The sequence below is a fragment of the Oncorhynchus nerka genome, linkage group LG5 (assembly GCF_034236695.1).
Source record: "Oncorhynchus nerka isolate Pitt River linkage group LG5, Oner_Uvic_2.0, whole genome shotgun sequence".
Classification (NCBI taxonomy): Eukaryota; Metazoa; Chordata; class Actinopteri; order Salmoniformes; family Salmonidae; genus Oncorhynchus; species Oncorhynchus nerka.
Window position 1 is genome coordinate 24,344,957 of NC_088400.1, and position 22,632 is coordinate 24,367,588.

A 22,632-nucleotide genomic window follows, 5' to 3' on the forward strand; every position below is an offset into this window, starting at 1 on the left:
TAGCTGTAGTAGCGGTAGGAGAAGACTTAAGACCTCTATAGCTGTAGTAGCGGTAGGAGAAGACTTAAGACCTCAATAGCTGTAGTAGCGGTAGGAGAAGACTTAAGACCTCAATAGTGGTAGTAGCGGTAGGAGAAGACTTAAGACCTCTATAGCTGTAGTAGCGGTAGGAGAAGACTTAAGACCTCAATAGCTGTAGTAGCGGTAGGAGAAGACTTAAGACCTCTATAGCTGTAGTAGCGGTAGGAGAAGACTTAAGACCTCAATAGTGGTAGTAGCGGTAGGAGAAGACTTAAGACCTCTATAGCTGTAGTAGCGGTAGGAGAAGACTTAAGACCTCAATAGCTGTAGTAGCGGTAGGAGAAGACTTAAGACCTCTATAGCTGTAGTAGCGGTAGGAGAAGACTTAAGACCTCTATAGCTGTAGTAGCGGTAGGAGAAGACTTAAGACCTCTATAGCTGTAGTAGCGGTAGGAGAAGACTTAAGACCTCTATAGCTGTAGTAGCGGTAGGAGAAGACTTAAGACCTCTATAGCTGTAGTAGCGGTAGGAGAAGACTTAAGACCTCAATAGTGGTAGTTGCGGTAGGAGAAGACTTAAGACCTCTATAGCTGTAGTAGCGGTAGGAGAAGACTTAAGACCTCAATAGTGGTAGTAGCGGTAGGAGAAGACTTAAGACCTCAATAGCTGTAGTAGCGGTAGGAGAAGACTTAAGACCTCTATAGCTGTAGTAGCGGTAGGAGAAGACTTAAGACCTCTATAGCTGTAGTAGCGGTAGGAGAAGACTTAAGACCTCAATAGTGGAAGTAGCGGTAGGAGAAGACTTAAGACCTCTATAGCTGTAGTAGCGGTAGGAGAAGACTTAAGACCTCTATAGCTGTAGTAGCTTTAGGAGAAGACTTAAGACCTCTATAGCTGTAGTAGCGGTAGGAGAAGATTTAAGACCTCAATAGTGGTAGTAGCGGTAGGAGAAGACTTAAGACCTCTATAGCTGTAGTAGCGGTAGGAGAAGACTTAAGACCTCTATAGCTGTAGTGTAGGAGAAGACTTAAGACCTCTATAGCTGTAGTAGCGGTAGGAGAAGACTTAAGACCTCTATAGCTGTAGTAGCGGTAGGAGAAGACTTAAGACCTCAATAGCTGTAGTAGCGGTAGGAGAAGACTTAAGACCTCTATAGCTGTAGTAGCGGTAGGAGAAGACTTAAGACCTCTATAGCTGTAGTAGCGGTAGGAGAAGACTTAAGACCTCTATAGCTGTAGTAGCAGTAGGAGAAGACTTAAGACCTCAATAGTGGTAGTAGCGGTAGGAGAAGACTTAAGACCTCAATAGTGGTAGTAGCAGTAGGAGAAGACTTAAGACCTCTATAGCTGTAGTAGCGGTAGGAGAAGACTTAAGACCTCAATAGCTGTAGTAGCGGTAGGAGAAGACTTAAGACCTCTATAGCTGTAGTAGCGGTAGGAGAAGACTTAAGACCTCTATAGCTGTAGTAGCGGTAGGAGAAGACTTAAGACCTCTATAGCTGTAGTAGCGGTAGGAGAAGACTTAAGACCTCAATAGCTGTAGTAGCGGTAGGAGAAGACTTAAGACCTCTATAGCTGTAGTAGCGGTAGGAGAAGACTTAAGACCTCTATAGCTGTAGTAGCGGTAGGAGAAGACTTAAGACCTCAATAGTGGTAGTAGGGGTAGGAGAAGACTTAAGACCTCAATAGCTGTAGTAGCGGTAGGAGAAGACTTAAGACCTCAATAGTGGTAGTAGCGGTAGGAGAAGACTTAAGACCTCAATAGCTGTAGTAGCGGTAGGAGAAGACTTAAGACCTCTATAGCTGTAGTAGCGGTAGGAGAAGACTTAAGACCTCAATAGTGGAAGTAGCGGTAGGAGAAGACTTAAGACCTCAATAGCTGTAGTAGCGGTAGGAGAAGACTTAAGACCTCAATAGTGGTAGTAGCGGTAGGAGAAGACTTAAGACCTCAATAGCTGTAGTAGCGGTAGGAGAAGACTTAAGACCTCTATAGCTGTAGTAGCGGTAGGAGAAGACTTAAGACCTCTATAGCTGTAGACGGTAGGAGAAGACTTAAGACCTCTATAGCTGTAGTAGCGGTAGGAGAAGACTTAAGACCTCTATAGCTGTAGTAGCGGTAGGAGAAGACTTAAGACCTCAATAGTGGTAGTAGCGGTAGGAGAAGACTTAAGACCTCTATAGCTGTAGTAGCGGTAGGAGAAGACTTAAGACCTCAATAGTGGTAGTAGCGGTAGGAGAAGACTTAAGACCTCAATAGTGGTAGTAGCGGTAGGAGAAGACTTAAGACCTCAATAGCTGTAGTAGCGGTAGGAGAAGACTTAAGACCTCTATAGCTGTAGTAGCGGTAGGAGAAGACTTAAGACCTCTATAGCTGTAGTAGCGGTAGGAGAAGACTTAAGACCTCAATAAGAGTAGCGGTAGGAGAAGACTTAAGACCTCTATAGCTGTAGTAGCGGTAGGAGAAGACTTAAGACCTCTATAGCTGTAGTAGCGGTAGGAGAAGACTTAAGACCTCTATAGCTGTAGTAGCGGTAGGAGAAGACTTAAGACCTCAATAGTGGTAGTAGCGGTAGGAGAAGACTTAAGACCTCTATAGCTGTAGTAGCGGTAGGAGAAGACTTAAGACCTCTATAGCTGTAGTAGCGGTAGGAGAAGACTTAAGACCTCTATAGCTGTAGTAGCGGTAGGAGAAGACTTAAGACCTCTATAGCTGTAGTAGCGGTAGGAGAAGACTTAAGACCTCTATAGCTGTAGTAGCGGTAGGAGAAGACTTAAGACCTCTATAGCTGTAGTAGCGGTAGGAGAAGACTTAAGACCTCTATAGCTGTAGTAGCGGTAGGAGAAGACTTAAGACCTCTATAGCTGTAGTAGCGGTAGGAGAAGACTTAAGACCTCAATAGTGGTAGTAGCGGTAGGAGAAGACTTAAGACCTCAATAGTGGTAGTAGCGGTAGGAGAAGACTTAAGACCTCTATAGCTGTAGTAGCGGTAGGAGAAGACTTAAGACCTCAATAGCTGTAGTAGCGGTAGGAGAAGACTTAAGACCTCTATAGCTGTAGTAGCGGTAGGAGAAGACTTAAGACCTCTATAGCTGTAGTAGCGGTAGGAGAAGACTTAAGACCTCTATAGCTGTAGTAGCGGTAGGAGAAGACTTAAGACCTCAATAGCTGTAGTAGCGGTAGGAGAAGACTTAAGACCTCTATAGCTGTAGTAGCGGTAGGAGAAGACTTAAGACCTCTATAGCTGAAGTAGCGGTAGGAGAAGACTTAAGACCTCAATAGCTGTAGTAGCGGTAGGAGAAGACCTCAATAGCTTAAGACGGTAGGAGAAGACTAAGACCTCAATAGTGGTAGTAGCGGTAGGAGAAGACTTAAGACCTCAATAGTGGTAGTAGCGGTAGGAGAAGATTTAAGACCTCTATAGCTGTAGTAGGAGAAGACTTAAGACCTCAATAGTGGAAGTAGCGGTAGGAGAAGACTTAAGACCTCTATAGCTGTAGTAGCGGTAGGAGAAGACTTAAGACCTCAATAGTGGTAGTAGCGGTAGGAGAAGACTTAAGACCTCAATAGCTGTAGGAGCGGTAGGAGAAGACTTAAGACCTCTATAGCTGTAGTAGCGGTAGGAGAAGACTTAAGACCTCTATAGCTGTAGTAGCGGTAGGAGAAGACTTAAGACCTCTATAGCTGTAGCGGTAGGAGAAGTAGTAGGAGGAGAAGACTTAAGACCTCTGGTAGCTGTAGTAGCGGTAGGAGAAGACTTAAGACCTCAATAGTGGTAGTAGCGGTAGGAAGACTTAAGACCTCTATAGCTGTAGTACCGGTAGGAGAAGACTTAAGACCTCAATAGTGTAGTAGCGGTAGGAGAAGACTTAAGACCTCTATAGCTGTAGTAGCGGTAGGAGAAGACTTAAGACCTCAATAGTGGTAGTAGCGGTAGGAGAAGACTTAAGACCTCAATAGCTGTAGTAGCGGTAGGAGAAGACTTAAGACCTCTATAGCTGTAGTAGCGGTAGGAGAAGACTTAAGACCTCTATAGACGGTAGGAGAAGACTTAAGACCTCTATAGCTGTAGTAGCGGTAGGAGAAGACTTAAGACCTCAATAGTGGTAGTAGCGGTAGGAGAAGACTTAAGACCTCTATAGCTGTAGTAGCGGTAGGAGAAGACTTAAGACCTCAAAAGTGGTAGTAGCGGTAGGAGAAGACTTAAGACCTCTATAGCTGTAGTAGCGGTAGGAGAAGACTTAAGACCTCTATAGCTGTAGTAGCGGTAGGAGAAGATTTAAGACCTCAATAGTGGTAGTAGCGGTAGGAGAAGACTTAAGACCTCTATAGCTGTAGTAGCGGTAGGAGAAGACTTAAGACCTCTATAGCTGTAGTAGCTTTAGGAGAAGACTTAAGACCTCTATAGCTGTAGTAGCGGTAGGAGAAGACTTAAGACCTCTATAGCTGTAGTAGCGGTAGGAGAAGACTTAAGACCTCAATAGCTGTAGTAGCAGTAGGAGAAGACTTAAGACCTCTATAGCTGTAGTAGCGGTAGGAGAAGACTTAAGACCTCAATAGTGGTAGTAGCGGTAGGAGAAGACTTAAGACCTCTATAGCTGTAGTAGCGGTAGGAGAAGACTTAAGACCTCAATAGCTGTAGTAGCGGTAGGAGAAGACTTAAGACCTCTATAGCTGTAGTAGCGGTAGGAGAAGACTTAAGACCTCTATAGCTGTAGTAGCTAGGAGAAGACTTAAGTAGCGGTAGGAGAAGACTTAAGACCTCAATAGCTGTAGTAGCGGTAGGAGAAGACTTAAGACCTCTATAGCTGTAGTAGCGGTAGGAGAAGACTTAAGACCTCTATAGCTGAAGTAGCGGTAGGAGAAGACTTAAGACCTCAATAGTGGTAGTAGGGGTAGGAGAAGACTTAAGACCTCAATAGCTGTAGTAGCGGTAGGAGAAGACTTAAGACCTCAATAGTGGTAGTAGCGGTAGGAGAAGACTTAAGACCTCAATAGTGGTAGTAGCGGTAGGAGAAGACTTAAGACCTCTATAGCTGTAGTAGCGGTAGGAGAAGACTTAAGACCTCTCAATAGCTGTAGTAGCGGTAGGAAGACTTAAGACCTCTATAGCTGTAGTAGCGGTAGGAGAAGACTTAAGACCTCAATAGTGGTAGTAGCAGTAGGAGAAGACTTAAGACCTCAATAGCTGTAGTAGCGGTAGGAGAAGACTTAAGACCTCTATAGCTGTAGTAGCGGTAGGAGAAGACTTAAGACCTCTATAGCTGTAGTAGCGGTAGGAGAAGACTTAAGACCTCAATAGTGGAAGTAGCGGTAGGAGAAAACTTAAGACCTCAATAGTGGTAGTAGCGGTAGGAGAAGACTTAAGACCTCAATAGCGGTAGTAGTGGTAGGAGAAGACTTAAGACCTCTATGGCTGTAGTAGCGGTAGGAGAAGACTTAAGACCTCTATAGCTGTAGTAGCGGTAGGAGAAGACTTAAGACCTCAATAGTGGTAGTAGCGGTAGGAGAAGACTTAAGACCTCAATAGCTGTAGTAGCGGTAGGAGAAGACTTAAGACCTCTATAGCTGTAGTAGCGGTAGGAGAAGACTTAAGACCTCTATAGCTGTAGTAGCGGTAGGAGAAGACTTAAGACCTCAATAGTGGTAGTAGCGGTAGGAGAAGACTTAAGACCTCTATAGCTGTAGTAGCGGTAGGAGAAGACTTAAGACCTCTATAGCTGTAGTAGGAGAAGACTTAAGACCTCTATAGCTGTAGTAGCGGTAGGAGAAGACTTAAGACCTCAATAGCTGTAGTAGCGGTAGGAGAAGACTTAAGACCTCTATAGCTGTAGTAGCGGTAGGAGAAGACTTAAGACCTCTATAGCTGTAGTAGCGGTAGGAGAAGACTTAAGACCTCTATAGCTGTAGTAGCGGTAGGAGAAGACTTAAGACCTCTATAGCTGTAGTAGCGGTAGGAGAAGACTTAAGACCTCTATAGCTGTAGTAGCGGTAGGAGAAGACTTAAGACCTCTATAGCTGTAGTAGCGGTAGGAGAAGACTTAAGACCTCTATAGCTGTAGTAGCGGTAGGAGAAGACTTAAGACCTCTATAGCTGTAGTAGCGGTAGGAGAAGACTTAAGACCTCAATAGTGGTAGTAGCGGTAGGAGAAGACTTAAGACCTCAATAGTGGTAGTAGCGGTAGGAGAAGACTTAAGACCTCTATAGCTGTAGTAGCGGTAGGAGAAGACTTAAGACCTCAATAGCTGTAGTAGCGGTAGGAGAAGACTTAAGACCTCTATAGCTGTAGTAGCGGTAGGAGAAGACTTAAGACCTCTATAGCTGTAGTAGCGGTAGGAGAAGACTTAAGACCTCTATAGCTGTAGTAGCGGTAGGAGAAGACTTAAGACCTCAATAGCTGTAGTAGCGGTAGGAGAAGACTTAAGACCTCAATAGCTGTAGTAGCGGTAGGAGAAGACTTAAGACCTCAATAGCTGTAGTAGCGGTAGGAGAAGACTTAAGACCTCTATAGCTGTAGTAGCGGTAGGAGAAGACTTAAGACCTCAATAGCTGTAGTAGCGGTAGGAGAAGACTTAAGACCTCTATAGCTGTAGTAGCGGTAGGAGAAGACTTAAGACCTCTATAGCTGAAGTAGCGGTAGGAGAAGACTTAAGACCTCAATAGTGGTAGTAGGGGTAGGAGAAGACTTAAGACCTCAATAGCTGTAGTAGCGGTAGGAGAAGACTTAAGACCTCAATAGTGGTAGTAGCGGTAGGAGAAGACTTAAGACCTCAATAGCTGTAGTAGCGGTAGGAGAAGACTTAAGACCTCTCAATAGCTGTAGTAGCGGTAGGAGAAGACTTAAGACCTCAATAGTGGTAGTAGCGGTAGGAGAAGACTTAAGACCTCTATAGCTGTAGTAGCGGTAGGAGAAGACTTAAGACCTCAATAGTGGTAGTAGCGGTAGGAGAAGACTTAAGACCTCAATAGCTGTAGTAGCGGTAGGAGAAGACTTAAGACCTCTATAGCTGTAGTAGCGGTAGGAGAAGACTTAAGACCTCTATAGCTGTAGTAGCGGTAGGAGAAGACTTAAGACCTCAATAGTGGAAGTAGCGGTAGGAGAAGACTTAAGACCTCAATAGTGGTAGTAGCGGTAGGAGAAGACTTAAGACCTCAATAGCTGTAGTAGCGGTAGGAGAAGACTTAAGACCTCTATAGCTGTAGTAGCGGTAGGAGAAGACTTAAGACCTCTATAGCTGTAGTAGCGGTAGGAGAAGACTTAAGACCTCTATAGCTGTAGTAGCGGTAGGAGAAGACTTAAGACCTCAATAGTGGTAGTAGCGGTAGGAGAAGACTTAAGACCTCTATAGCTGTAGTAGCGGTAGGAGAAGACTTAAGACCTCAATAGCTAGCGGTAGGAGAAGACTTAAGACCTAGCTGTAGTAGCGGTAGGAGAAGACTTAAGACCTCTATAGCTGTAGTAGCGGTAGGAGAAGACTTAAGACCTCTATAGCTGTAGTAGTAGGAGAAGACTTAAGACCTCAATAGTGGTAGTAGCGGTAGGAGAAGACTTAAGACCTCTATAGCTGTAGTAGCGGTAGGAGAAGACTTAAGACCTCAATAGTGGTAGTAGCGGTAGGAGAAGACTTAAGACCTCTATAGCTGTAGTAGCGGTAGGAGAAGACTTAAGACCTCTAGCTGTATAGCTTTAGCGGAGAAGACTTAAGACCTCTATAGCTGTAGTAGCGGTAGGAGAAGACTTAAGACCTCAATAGCTGTAGTAGCGGTAGGAGAAGACTTAAGACCTCAATAGCTGTAGTAGCGGTAGGAGAAGACTTAAGACCTCTATAGCTGTAGTAGCGGTAGGAGAAGACTTAAGACCTCAATAGTGGTAGTAGCGGTAGGAGAAGACTTAAGACCTCTATAGCTGTAGTAGCGGTAGGAGAAGACTTAAGACCTCAATAGCTGTAGTAGCGGTAGGAGAAGACTTAAGACCTCTATAGCTGTAGTAGCGGTAGGAGAAGACTTAAGACCTCTATAGCTGTAGTAGCGGTAGGAGAAGACTTAAGACCTCTATAGCTGTAGTAGCGGTAGGAGAAGACTTAAGACCTCAATAGCTGTAGTAGCGGTAGGAGAAGACTTAAGACCTCTATAGCTGTAGTAGCGGTAGGAGAAGACTTAAGACCTCTATAGCTGTAGTAGCGGTAGGAGAAGACTTAAGACCTCAATAGCTGGTAGTAGCGGTAGGAGAAGACTTAAGACCTCAATAGCTGTAGTAGCGGTAGGAGAAGACTTAAGACCTCAATAGTGGTAGTAGCGGTAGGAGAAGACTTAAGACCTCAATAGTGGTAGTAGCGGTAGGAGAAGACTTAAGACCTCTATAGCTGTAGTAGCGGTAGGAGAAGACTTAAGACCTCAATAGCTGTAGTAGCGGTAGGAGAAGACTTAAGACCTCTATAGCTGTAGTAGCGGTAGGAGAAGACTTAAGACCTCAATAGTGGTAGTAGCGGTAGGAGAAGACTTAAGACCTCAATAGCTGTAGTAGCGGTAGGAGAAGACTTAAGACCTCTATAGCTGTAGTAGCGGTAGGAGAAGACTTAAGACCTCTATAGCTGTAGTAGCGGTAGGAGAAGACTTAAGACCTCAATAGCTGTAGTAGCGGTAGGAGAAGACTTAAGACCTCAATAGTGGTAGTAGCGGTAGGAGAAGACTTAAGACCTCAATAGCTGTAGTAGCGGTAGGAGAAGACTTAAGACCTCTATGGCTGTAGTAGCGGTAGGAGAAGACTTAAGACCTCTATAGCTGGAGAGAAGACTTAAGACCTCAATAGTGGAAGTAGCTGTAGTAGCGGAGAAGACTTAAGACCTCAATAGCTGTAGTAGCGGTAGGAGAAGACTTAAGACCTCTATAGCTGTAGTAGTAGGAGAAGACTTAAGACCTCTATAGCTGGTAGGTAGGAGAAGACTTAAGACCTCAATAGCTGTAGTAGCGGTAGGAGAAGACTTAAGACCTCTATAGCTGTAGTAGCGGTAGGAGAAGACTTAAGACCTCTATAGCTGTAGTAGCGGTAGGAGAAGACTTAAGACCTCTATAGCTGTAGTAGCGGTAGGAGAAGACTTAAGACCTCCTCGGTAGGAGAAGACTTAAGACCTCAATAGCTGTAGTAGCGGTAGGAGAAGACTTAAGACCTCTATAGCTGTAGTAGCGGTAGGAGAAGACTTAAGACCTCAATAGCTGTAGTAGCGGTAGGAGAAGACTTAAGACCTCTATAGCTGTAGTAGCGGTAGGAGAAGACTTAAGACCTCAATAGTGGTAGTAGGAGTAGGAGAAGACTTAAGACCTCAAATAGCTGTAGTAGCGGTAGGAGAAGACTTAAGACCTCTATAGCTGTAGTAGCGGTAGGAGAAGACTTAAGACCTCCTCTATAGCTAGGAGAAGTAAGACCTCAATAGTGGTAGTAGCGGAGGAGAAGACTTAAGACCTCAATAGTGTAGTAGCGGTAGGAGAAGACTTAAGACCTCTATAGCTGTAGTAGCGGTAGGAGAAGACTTAAGACCTCAATAGCTGTAGTAGCGGTAGGAGAAGACTTAAGACCTCTATAGCTGTAGTAGCGGTAGGAGAAGACTTAAGACCTCTATAGCTGTAGTAGCGGTAGGAGAAGACTTAAGACCTCTATAGCTGTAGTAGTAGGAGAAGACTTAAGACCTCTATAGCTGTAGTAGCGGTAGGAGAAGACTTAAGACCTCTATAGCTGTAGTAGCGGTAGGAGAAGACTTAAGACCTCTATAGCTGTAGTAGCGGTAGGAGAAGACTTAAGACCTCTATAGCTGTAGTAGCGGTAGGAGAAGACTTAAGACCTCAATAGCTGTAGTAGCGGTAGGAGAAGACTTAAGACCTCAATAGTGGTAGTAGCGGTAGGAGAAGACTTAAGACCTCAATAGTAGTAGCGGTAGGAGAAGACTTAAGACCTCTATAGCTGTAGTAGCGGTAGGAGAAGACTTAAGTAGCTGGTAGGAGAAGATTTAAGACCTCTATAGCTGTAGTAGCGGTAGGAGAAGACTTAAGACCTCAATAGTGGTAGTAGTAGCTGGTAGGAGAAGACTTAAGACCTCAATAGTGGTAGTAGCGGTAGGAGAAGACTTAAGACCTCAATAGTGGTAGTAGCGCTAGGAGAAGACTTAAGACCTCTATGGCTGTAGTAGCGGTAGGAGAAGACTTAAGACCTCAATAGTGGTAGGAGAAGATTTAAGACCTCTATAGCTGTAGTAGCGGTAGGAGAAGACTTAAGACCTCAATAGCGGTAGTAGCGGTAGGAGAAGACTTAAGACCTCAATAGCGGTAGTAGCGGTAGGAGAAGACTTAAGACCTCAATAGCGGTAGTAGCGGTAGGAGAAGACTTAAGACCTTAAGGAGAAGTACATTTTCTCCGTATGCTCTCACTGATAAAGTCACAAGCCTATCTTCACTTTAAAAGGTCTGGCATCCTGTTTCTAGACTGTGCGGCCAACAAAAAACCTATGGTGTTACTAGTGTTACTCAACCTTCTCAAATGGAGAAAACTGAACAGACAAAGATCGGAAACCTATTGCAGAAATCGAACCGACTACATTGGGTTTAAAAGAGACCCTCACCCAAATCCCTCTTTGACCCCACTACTTTCCCTTTCTGTTTCTGCTCCTGCCTCTGTTTATGTCCAGCCCCTATTCCCAGACTGATGGGGCCGGGCGCTGGGGTGCCTCTGGTCTCTGAGGGAGTGTCAGCCTCCAGCAGGGGGGACGCAGACTGCCTGGCTGGCTGCCTGACTGGCTGGCTTGTTGGTTGACTGACTGGCTGACTGGCCGCTTGGCTGACTGGCTAGCTGGCTGGCGTCTCCATGGGGAGGGCTTAGGGAGGAGGGGGCTGGAGGCCACTAAATCAGTGCACGCTTGTCAACATCCTCGGGCCGCAGGAATTACTCAAGTGAAAATAACAAATGACTGTCATTGCAGAGCCAAAAACCTGTGATTATAATTATCACATCCCCAGTGACCTTGCATAAACTTTACTCTCTCTCCAATGGAGCATTTAAATAGCCTGTATCTACTGCCAGGGGAACCAGGAGTCTCGGGCCAGGGCCAAACCAGAGGATCACTGACTGTGTGAGGGATTGCACATGCTAGACAAGTGCACTCGTGTGTTCGTGTGTGTAAGTGTGTGAGAGAGTATGTGTTTGTGTGTGTATGTGTGTGAGAGAGTATGTGTTTGTGTGTGAGAGAGTGTGTTTGCGTGTGAGTGAGGGAGAGAAGGAGTGAGGGAGAGAAGGAGTGAGGGAGCTGGTTTTAGAGATAATATCTAGATAAAGAGAGGGAAAAACTTGACACTCAAGCTTTTTCAAATAATGTTTCTACTGAAGAACATTATTTGTTTTTGTCAGTGGAGGTTTCTTACCATAACCAGAGGAAAACAAACACATTGACAGCTCTCAGCTCTCCTCTCAGCATGTCAGCACGTCACAGAACCACACTCATTAAACCCCAATCTACATGACTCAGTTCAGAAACCAGGCCAAAGAGACAAAGCCCTCATTATTGTTTTTGTCAACGTGAATATTCTGCCATGATGGCACCAAAGCGTGCCAAACATGACACCTCGATGTGACAGAGAGCTGATGGCCTCTGCCTGTCTATGGTGAGGAGCTATATATCGGGAATAGGGTGCCATTTGGGACACAACCCTGTCCTGTCCTGTTCTGCTACATCAGGGTCCATCCTTCCCAAAACACTAATTGGAAGGGATTCCATCCATTCTCTGGCACTCACAATTATTATGCATAACTGGATGATTAGCCTTGATTAGCATTGTAGCAGCCATGTTCCCTGGGCAGGCACACTATTACTTGGCCGTGCAGGAGATCAGCACTGAGCACCCTCATTCTCCTCATCAACAGTTTTGTAATCCGTTGTGCTTAGTGGGGTGCTCACTGACTTGCAGCTAGGGCTGGAAAATGCTTCTAATAACTAGAGTATGTCAAACACATAACAATAAAAAACGGTACTTCTGTTAGGATTTCAAAAAGATTCTTTGTACATTCTGTATCCATTACATTCTGCAACATTACATTCTGTATACATTACATTCTGTATCCATTACAATCCGCATCATTACCTTCTGTGTCAATTACATTCGGCACCATTACATTCGGAATCCATTACAAGGTGCAACTGAAAATTCTGAATCGATTACATTCTGCAACAGAAAATTCTAAACCAGTATATTCTGCACCATGACATTCTGTATCCATTACATTCTGCAACATTACATTCTGCACCATTATATTCGGCGACATTACATTTAGCATCCATTACATTCTGCATCCATTGCAATCTGTATCCATTAAATTATGCACCATTACATTCTGTATCCATTACATTCTGTATGCATTACTTTCTGCACCAGTACATTCTGTATGAGTGTACTCTGTACCATTACATTCCGCACCATTACATTATGTATCCAATACATTCTGTATTCATTACATTCTGATTCCAATATATTCTGTATCCATTACATTCTGTACCATTGCATTCTGCAACATTAAACTCTGCAATATTACATTTTATATCAATTACATTCTATGTCTATTACATTCTGTATCCATTATAATCTGTAAGCATTACATTCTGCATCATTACATTCTAAACCATTACGCTATGTATCCATTACATTCTGTACCATTACGTACTGTTTCCATTACATTCTGCACCATTACATTCTGTATCTATTACATATGGTACCATTACTTTATGAATCCACTACAATAAGTATTGAATACATTCTGTGTCCATTACATTCTGTATCCAATATATTCTGTATCCATTACATTATGCACCATTACATTCTGTGTCACGCCCTGACCTGAGTATTCTTTGTTTTCTTTATATATTTTGGTTAGGTCAGGGTGTGACATGGGTGATGTTTTGCACTGTCTAGGGGTTTTATAGGTTTATGGGGTTGTTTACCATCTAGGTGTTTATGTATGTCTATGGTTGCCTAGATTGGATCTCAATTAGAGGCAGCTGTTTATCGTTGTCTCTGATTGGGAACCATATTTAGGCAGCCATCTTCTTTGGGTATTTCGTGGGTTATTGTCTATGTCATGTTGCACGTTAGCACAGTGTTTCGTTAGCAGTCATGGTCGTCTTATTATTTTGTATAGTTTGTTCAGTGTACTTCGTGTTTTCCGTTTAATCATTAAAATATGCATTCACACCACACTGCGCTTTGGTCTACTCCATACGACGATCGTGACAGAATAACCCACCAACAATGGACCAAGCAGCGTGGTAACGGCCAGCAGCAGCAGCGGCAAAGAACGCAGGACTCATGGACTTGGGAGGAGATTCTGGACGGAGGACCCTGGGCACAGCCAGGGAAATATCGCCGCCCCAAAGCAGAGCTGGAGGCAGCGAAAGCAGAGAGGCGCCGGTATGAGGAGGCAGCACGGCGGCGTGGCTGGAAGCCCGAGAGGCAGCCCCAAAAATTTATTGGGGGGGAGGGACACAGGGAGTGTGGCGAAGCCAGGTAGGAGACCTGCGCCAACTTCCTGTGCTTACCGGAGAGAGAGAGGAACCGGACAGGCACCATGTTATGCGGTGGAGCGCACTGTGTCCCCGGTGCGTGTGCATAGCCCAGTTCGGTACATTCCAGCTCCTAGTATCAGCCGGGCTAGAGTGGGCATCGACCCAGGTGCCATGAAGCCGGCTTTATGCATCTGGTCTCCAGTGCGTCTCATCGGGCCGGCATACATTGCACCAGCCTTACGCATGGTGTCCCCGGTTAGCCAGCACAGCCCAGTGTGGGCTATTCCACCTCGCCGCACTGGCCTGGCTACGGGGAGCATTCAACCAGGTAAGGTTGAGCTGGCTCGGTGCTCAATATCTCCAGTGCGCCTTCACAGTCAGGTCTATCCGGTGCCACCTCCACGCACCAGCCCTCCGGTGGCAGCCCCCTGCACCAGGCTGTCTCTCCGTCTAATCCCTACAGGTGCTCCCGCCTGTCCAGCGCTGCCAGAGTCTCCCGTCTGTCCTGAGCCGCCAGAGTCTCCCGTCTGTCCTGAGCCGCCAGAGCCGCCAGTCTGTCCTGAGCCGCCAGAGTCGCCAGTCTGTCCTGAGCCGCCAGAGTCTCCCGTCTGTCCTGAGCCGCCAGAGTCTCCCGTCTGTCCTGAGCCGCCAGAGTCTCCCGTCTGTCCTGAGCCGCCAGAGTCTCCCGTCTGTCCTGAGCCGCCAGAGCCGCCAGTCTATCCTGAGCCGCCAATGTCGCCAGTCTGTCCTGAGCCGCGAGAGCCGCCAGGACCTGCCAGAGCCGTCAGCCGGCCAGGAGCCGCCAGAGCCGTCAGCCGGCCAGGAGCCGCCAGAGCCGTCAGCCGGCCAAGAGCCGCCAGAGTCGTCAGCCAGCCAGGAGCCGCCAGAGCCGCCTGTCACGCCGGCGATGCCAGAGTCGCCCTCCTGTCCGGAGCCAGAGTCTCCTTCCTGTCCGGAGCTGCCAGAGTTGCTCCAGAGGCGCCTTTCCGTCCAGTGGCGCTCTCTACGATAATCTTTAGTCCGAGGCCCGCTGCGAGGGTCCCGCACCCGAGCCGCCGCCATGAAAGGGTCCCGCATGTCCCGCACCGAGGGTCCCGCACGTCCCGCACCCGAGCCGCCGCCGTGAAAGAGGGCCACCCGGACCCTCCCCTTTAGATTAGGTTTTTGCGGCCGGAGTCCGCACCTTTGTGGGGGGGTTCTGTTACGCCCTGACCTGAGTATTCTTTGTTTTCTTTATATATTTTGGTTAGGTCAGGGTGTGACATGGGTGATGTATGTGTTTGTACTGTCTAGGGGTTTTATAGGTTTATGGGGTTGTTTACCATCTAGGTGTTTATGTATGTCTATGGTTGCCTAGACTGGTTCTCAATTAGAGGCAGCTGTTTATCGTTGTCTCTGATTGGGAACCATATTTAGGCAGCCATCTTCTTTGGGTATTTCGTGTGTTATTGTCTATGTCATGTTGCACGTTAGCAGTCACGTTCGTCTTATTATTTTGTATAGTTTGTTCAGTGTACTTCGTGTTTTCCGTTTAATCATTAAAATATGCATTCACACCACACCACAACTTTGGTCTACTCCATACGACGATCGTGACATTCTGCAACATTAAATTCTGCACTATTTTTTTTTTGTCAATTACAGTCTGTATCCATTACATTCTGTATCCATTACAATCTGTAGGTATTACATTCTCTATCATTACTTTCTAAACCATTACGATCTGTATACATTACTTTCTGAACCATTGCATACTGTATCCGTTACATTCTGCAGCATTACATTCTGTATCCATTAAATTCAGTATCCATAACATTATGCGTCATTATATTCTGTATCCATTACATTTGGCACCATTACATTCTGAATCCATTACAGTAAAAATCTATTACATTCTGCACCATTACATTCTGCGACATTGCAGTTTGTATCATTACATTCTGCACAATTACATTCTGCACCATTGTATTCTGCGACATTGCAGTTTGTATCCATTACATTCTGCACAATTACATTCTGCACCATTGTATTCTGCGACATTACATTTTGTATCCATTACATTCTGTATCCATTACAATCTGTATCCATTCAATTCTGCACCATTATATTATGTATTCCTTACATTCTGTATGCATTACTTTCTGCACCAGTACATTCTGCACTAGTACATTCTGAACCAGTATATTCTGCACCATTACATTCTGTATCCATTACATTCTGCAACATTACATTCTGCACCATTTCACTCTGTATCTATTACATTCTGTTTCCATTACATTCTGCACCAGTACATTCTGCACCAATACTTTCTGAACAATGAAATTCTGTATCCATTACAGTCTGCACCATTACAGTCTGCACCCTTACATTCTTAATCCATTACATTATGCACCAGTACATTCTGCATTATTACACTCCGTATCCATTACATTCTGCACCATTAAATTCTTTATCCATTACATTCTGCACCATTATATTTTGCGACATTACATTTTGTATCCATTACATTCTGTATTCATTACAATGTGTATCAATTAAATTCTGCACTATTATATTCTGTATCCATTACATTCTGTATTCATTACTTTCTGCACCAGAACATTCTGCACCAGTACGTTCTGTACAAGTGCACTCTGTACCATTACATTCTAAACCATTACATTATGTATCAAATACATTCTGTATCCATTATATTCTGTATCCATTACATTTTGCATCAATTACATTTTGCATCAATTATATTCTGTATCCATTACATTCTCAACCATTACTATCTGTATACATTACAAGTTTGTATCCATTACATTCTGCACCATTAAATTCTTCACCATTATATGCTGTACCAATTACATTCTGTATGCATTACTTTCTGCACCAGTACATTCTGCACCAGTACATTCTGTATCCATTACAATCTGTAAGCATTACATTATTCATCATTACATTCTAAACCGTTACGATCTGTTTACATTACATTCTGAACCATTACATACTGTATCCATTACATTCTGCACCATTAGATTCTGTATCCATTAGATTCAGTATCCATAACATTATTTATCATTACATTCTGTACCCATTACTTTTGGCACCATTACATGCTGTACCCATTACTTTTGGCACCATTACATGCTGTACCCATTACATTCTGCAACAGAAAATTCTGAACCAGTATATTCTGCGCCATTACATTCTGTATCCATTACATTCTGCAACATTACATTCTGCACCATTTCACTCTGTATCTATTACATTCTGTATCCATTACATTCTGCACCAGTACATTCTGCACCAATACATTCTGAACCATGACATTCTGTATCCATTACATTCTGCACCATTACAGTCTGCACCCTTATATTCTTAATCCATTACATTATGCACCAGCACATTCTGCATTATTACACTCCGTATCCACTACATTCTGCAAAATGACTTTCTTTATCCATTACATTCTGCATCATTACACTCTGTATCAATTACATGCTGTATCCATTACATTGTGCACAATTACATTCTGCACCAATACATTCTGTATCCATTACATTCTGCACAATTACATTCTGCACCATTATATTCTATGACATTACAGTTTGTATCCATTACATTCTCCACCCTTATAATCTGCGACATTGCATTTAGTATCCATTACAATATGTATACATTCAATTGTGCAACATTACATTCTGTATCCATTACATTCTGTTTGCATTACTTTCTGCACCAGTACATTCCCAACCAGTACATTCTGTACGAGTGTACTCTGTGTCATTACCTTCTGCACCATTACATTATGTATCCAATACAATCTGTATCTATTACATACTGTATACAATATATTCTGTATCCATTACATTATGCAACACTAAATTCTGTACTAATATGTTTGTATCAATTACATTCTGTATCCGTTACATTCTTCATCCATTACAATCTGTAAGCATTACATTCGGCATCATTACAAATCAAATCAAATCAAAGTTTATTGTCACGTGCTCTGAAAAAAAACAGGTGTAGACCTTACAGTGAAAGGCTTACTTACAGGCTCTAACCAATAGTGCAAAAAAGGTATTAGGTGAACAATAGGTAGGTAAAGAAATAAAACAACAGTAAAAAGACAGGCTATATACAGTAGCGAGGCTATAAAAGTAGCGAGGCTACATACAGACACCGGTTAGTCAGGCTTATTGAGGTAGTATGTATATGTAGATATGGTTAAAGTGACTTTGCATATATGATGAACAGAGAGTAGCAGTAGCGTAAAAGAGGGGTTGGCGGTACACAATGGAGATAGCCCGGTTAGCCAATGTGCGGGAGCACTTGTTGGTCGGCCCAATTGAGGTGGTATGTACACGAATGTATAGTTAAAGTGACTATGCATATATGATAAACAGAGTAGCAGGAGCGTAAGAAGAGGGGTTGGGAGGGGGGCACACAATGCAAATAGTCCGGGTAGCCATTTGATGTGTTTGGACCATTCTAGTTTGTTGTTGACGTGGACACCAAGGAACTTGAAGCTCTCAACCTGCTCCACTACAGCCCCATCGATGAGAATGGGGGCGTGCTCGGTCCTCCTTTTCCTGTAGTCCACAATAATATCCTTTGTCTTGGTTACGTTGAAGGCCAGGTCTCTGACTTCCTCCCTATAGGCTGTCTCGTTGTTGTCGGTGATCAGGTCTACCACTGTTGTGTTGTCTGTAAACTTAATGATGGTGTTGGAAGATGCCTGGCCATGCAGTCGTGTGTGAACAGGGAGTACAGGAGGGGACTGAGCACGCACCCCTGGGGAGCTCCAGTGTTGAGGATCTGCGTGGCAGATGTGTTGCTACCTACCCTCACCACCTGGGCGCAGCCCGTCAGGAAGTCCAGGATCCAGTTGCAGGGGGAGGTGTTTAGTCCCAGGATCCTTAGCTTAGTGATGAGTTTTGAGGGTACTATGGCGTTGAACGCTGAGCTGTAGTCAATGAATAGCATTCTCACATAAGTGTTCCTTTTGTCCAGGTGGGAAAGGACAGTGTGGAGTGCAATAGAGATTGCATCATCTGTGGATCTATTTGGGCGGTATGCAAATTGGAGTGGGCCTAGGGTTTCTGGGATAATGGTGTTGATGTGAGCCATTACCAACCTTTCAAAGCACTTCATGGCTACGGACATGAGTGCTACGGGTCTGTAGTCATTTAGGCAGGTTGCCTTTGTGTTCTTGGGCACAGGGACTATGGTGGTCTGCTTGAAACATGTTGGTATTACAGACTTAGTCAAGGACATGTTGAAAATGTCAGTGAAAACACCTGCCAGTTGGTCAGCACATGCCCGGAGCACACGTCCTGGTAATCCGTCTGGCCCCGCAGCCTTGTGTATGTTGACCTGTTTAAAGGTCTTACTCACGTCGGCTACGGAGAGCATGATCACACAGTCGTCCGGAACAGCTGATGCATGCCTCAATGTTGCTTGCCTCGAAGTGAGCATAGAAGTGATTTAGCTCGTCTGGTAGGCTCGTGTCATTGGGCAGCTCGCGGCTGTACTTCCCTTTGTAGTCTGTAATAGTTTGCAAGCCCTGCCTCATAAGACGAGTGACGGAGCCGGTGTAGTGTGAATAAATCTTAGCCCTGTATTGACGCTTTGCCTGTTTGATGGTCCGTCGCAGGGCATAGCAGGATTTCCAGGTTAGAGTCTCGCACCTTGAAAGCGGCCGCTCTACCCTTTAGCTCAGTTCGAATGTTGCCTGTAATCCATGGCTTCTGGTTGGGGTATGTACGTACAGTCACTGTGTGGTGTACTCCTCAATGCCATTGGAAGAATCCCGGAACATGTTCCAGTCTGTGATAGCAAAACAGTCCTGTAGTTTAGCATCTGCTTCATCTGACCACTTTGTTATAGACCGAGTCACTGGAGCTTCCTGCTTTAATTTTTGCTTGTAAGCATGAATCAGGAGGATAGAGTTGTGGTCGGATTTACCAAATGGAGGGCGAGGGAGGGATTTGTACGCGTTTTTGTGTGTGGAGCACAGGTGATCTAGAATTCTTTTCCCTCTGGTTGCACATTTAACATGTTGTTGGAAATTTGGTAGAACTGATTTAAGTTTCCCTGCATTAAAGTCTCCGGCCACTAGGAGCGCTGCCTCTGGGTGAGTGGTTTCCTGTTTGCTTATTTCCTTATACAGCTGACTGAGTGCACTCTTAGTGCCAGCATCGATCTGTGGTGGTAAATAAACAGCAACGAAAAGTATAGCTGAGAACTCTCTAGGCAAGTAGTGTGGCCTGCAACTTATCACAATATACACTACTTCAGGCGAGCTTCCTTAGATTTCGTGCACCAGCTGTTGTTTACAAATATACACAGACCCCGCCCCTCCCCTCATCTTACCGGAGTGTGCTGTTCTATCTTGCCTGTGCAGCGTGTATCCCGCTAGCTGAATGTCCATGTTGTCATTCAGCCACGATTCCGTGAAACATAGGATATTACAGTTTTTGATGTCCCGTTGGTAGGATATTCGTGATCGTACCTCGTCTAGTTTATTGTCCAATGATTGCACGTTGGCGAGTAGTATTGACGGTAATGGCAGCTTACCAGCTGCTGGTAATGGCAATGGCCACCTGACTGGCGGGCAGCTCTGGCAGCTCCTGACTGGCGGGTGGCTCTGGCAGCTCCTGACTGGCGCGCAGCTCTGGCAGCTCAGGACAGACGGGCGGCTCTGGCAGCTCAGGACAGACGGGGGGCTCTGGCAGCTCAGGATAGACGGGAGACTCTGGCAACTCAGGACAGACGGGAGACTGGCAGCTCAGGACAGACGGGAGACTCTGGCAGCTCAGGACAGACGGGAGACTCTGGCAGCTCAGGACAGACGGGAGACTCTGGCAGCTCTGGACAGGAGGGAGACTCTGACAGCACTGGACAGGCAGGAGAGACAGCCTGGTGCGGGGGCTGCCACCTGAGGGCTGGTGCGTGGAGGAGGCACCGGATAGACAGGTCTCCTACCTGACTTAGCCACACTCCCTGTGTGCCCCCCCAAGAAATATTTGGGGCTGCCTCTCGTGCCTGTTTTTGCTGCCGTGTACATGTAGCCAACTCCATTCTCCTGTAACCCTCCTCCCACTGCTCCAGAGAATCCCAGGCGGGCTCCGGCACTCTCCCTGGGTCCCAAGTTGTCACATAGTCCAGATCTCGCTGCTGCCTGATACCACGCTGCTTGGTCATTTGGTGGTGAGTGATTCTGTAACGGTTGTTGTAGGTGGAAGAAGAGGAGGACCAATGTGCAGCGTAGTAAGTGTCCATATTCTTTAATAAAATACTTGAACACTGAAACAAAACAAAAAAACGACAAACGAACAGTCCTGTATGGTGCTGAAAAAACACTGAACAGAAAATAATCACCCACACCACACAGGTGGGAAAAGGCTACCTAAGTATGATTTTCAATCAGAGACAACTAACGACACCTGCCTCTGATTGAGAATCATACCAGGCCAAACACAAAAACACCACATAGAAAAAAGAACATAGACAACCCACCCAACTCACGCCCTGACCATACTAAAACAAAGACATAACAAAATAACTAAGGTCAGAACGTGACACTGCGTCGCTTGCTCTTGCAAATAATGGGTATGTTGGCCCTGCCGGGTGTTTGGAGAATGTCGTGTGCGTCTTGTTTGTTGAAGAAAAAATCTTTGTCTAATCCATTACATTCTCAATCCATTACATTCTGTACCATTACATACTGCATCCATTACAATGTGTATCCATTACATTCTGCAACAGAAAATTCTGGACCGTATATTCTGCACCATTACATTCTGTATACATTACATTCTGCACCATTACATTCTGCAATCTTACATAGTTTTTCCATTACATTCTGCACCATTACATTCTGCACCATTACATTCTGTATTCATTACATTCTGCACCATTACATTCTGCACCATTATATTCTGCGACATCACAGTTTGTATCCATTACATTCTGTATCCATTACAATCTGTATCCATTAAATGATGCACTGTTACATTCTGTATCCATTACATTCTTTATGCATTACTTTCTGCACCATTACATTCTGTATCCATTTCATTCTGTATCTATTACATTCTGTATCCAATATATTCTCTATAAATTACATTCCGAACCATTACATTCTGCACTATTACATTTTCTATCTATTATATTCTGTATCCATTACATTCTGTATCCATTACAATCTGCACCATTACATTCATTACAATCTGCACCTTTACATTCTGTATCCATTACATTCTGAATCCATTACAGTCTGCACCAGTACATTCCTCACCAGTACATTCTGCACTATTACATTTTCTATCTATTATATTCTGTAGCCATTACATTCTGTATCCATTACAATCTGCACCATTACATTCATTACAATCTGCACCATTACATTCTGTATCCATTACATTCTGAATCCATTACAGTCTGCACCAGTACATTCCTCACCAGTACATTCTGCAACATTACATTCTGCACTCATTATATTCTGCACCATTACCTTCTGTATCTATTACATTCTGTGTCCATTACATTCAGTATCCATTGCATTCTGCACCAATACATTTTGCACCATTGCATTTTGCACCATCACATTATGTATCCATTACATTCTGTATCCGTTACATTCTGCACCCTTACATTTTGCACCATTGCATTCTGCACCATTACATTCTGTATCTGTTACATCCTGTATCCGTTACATTCTGCACCATTACATTTTGCACCATTGCATTCTGCATCATTACATTCTGTATCCGTTACATTCTGCACCATTACATTTTGCACTATTACATTATGTGCTATTACATTCTGTATCCATAAAATTCTGTATCCACTTGCATGTAGAATAGGATTTTTCTGGATATTTCAGATACATTAATGTGATTATCTTGTGATTTTCTTTGAGATAATATTGTAGCCAACAACCTTCAGTGTCTGACATACAGTAGCACAACATTTCCAGTAGCCACTAGAGGGCACTAATAATTATGACCCATCCCTCTATTTACGACTAAATACATATCTCTAAAAGTGTCAGATACTGAGATGATGTCTAACATAGGTGGA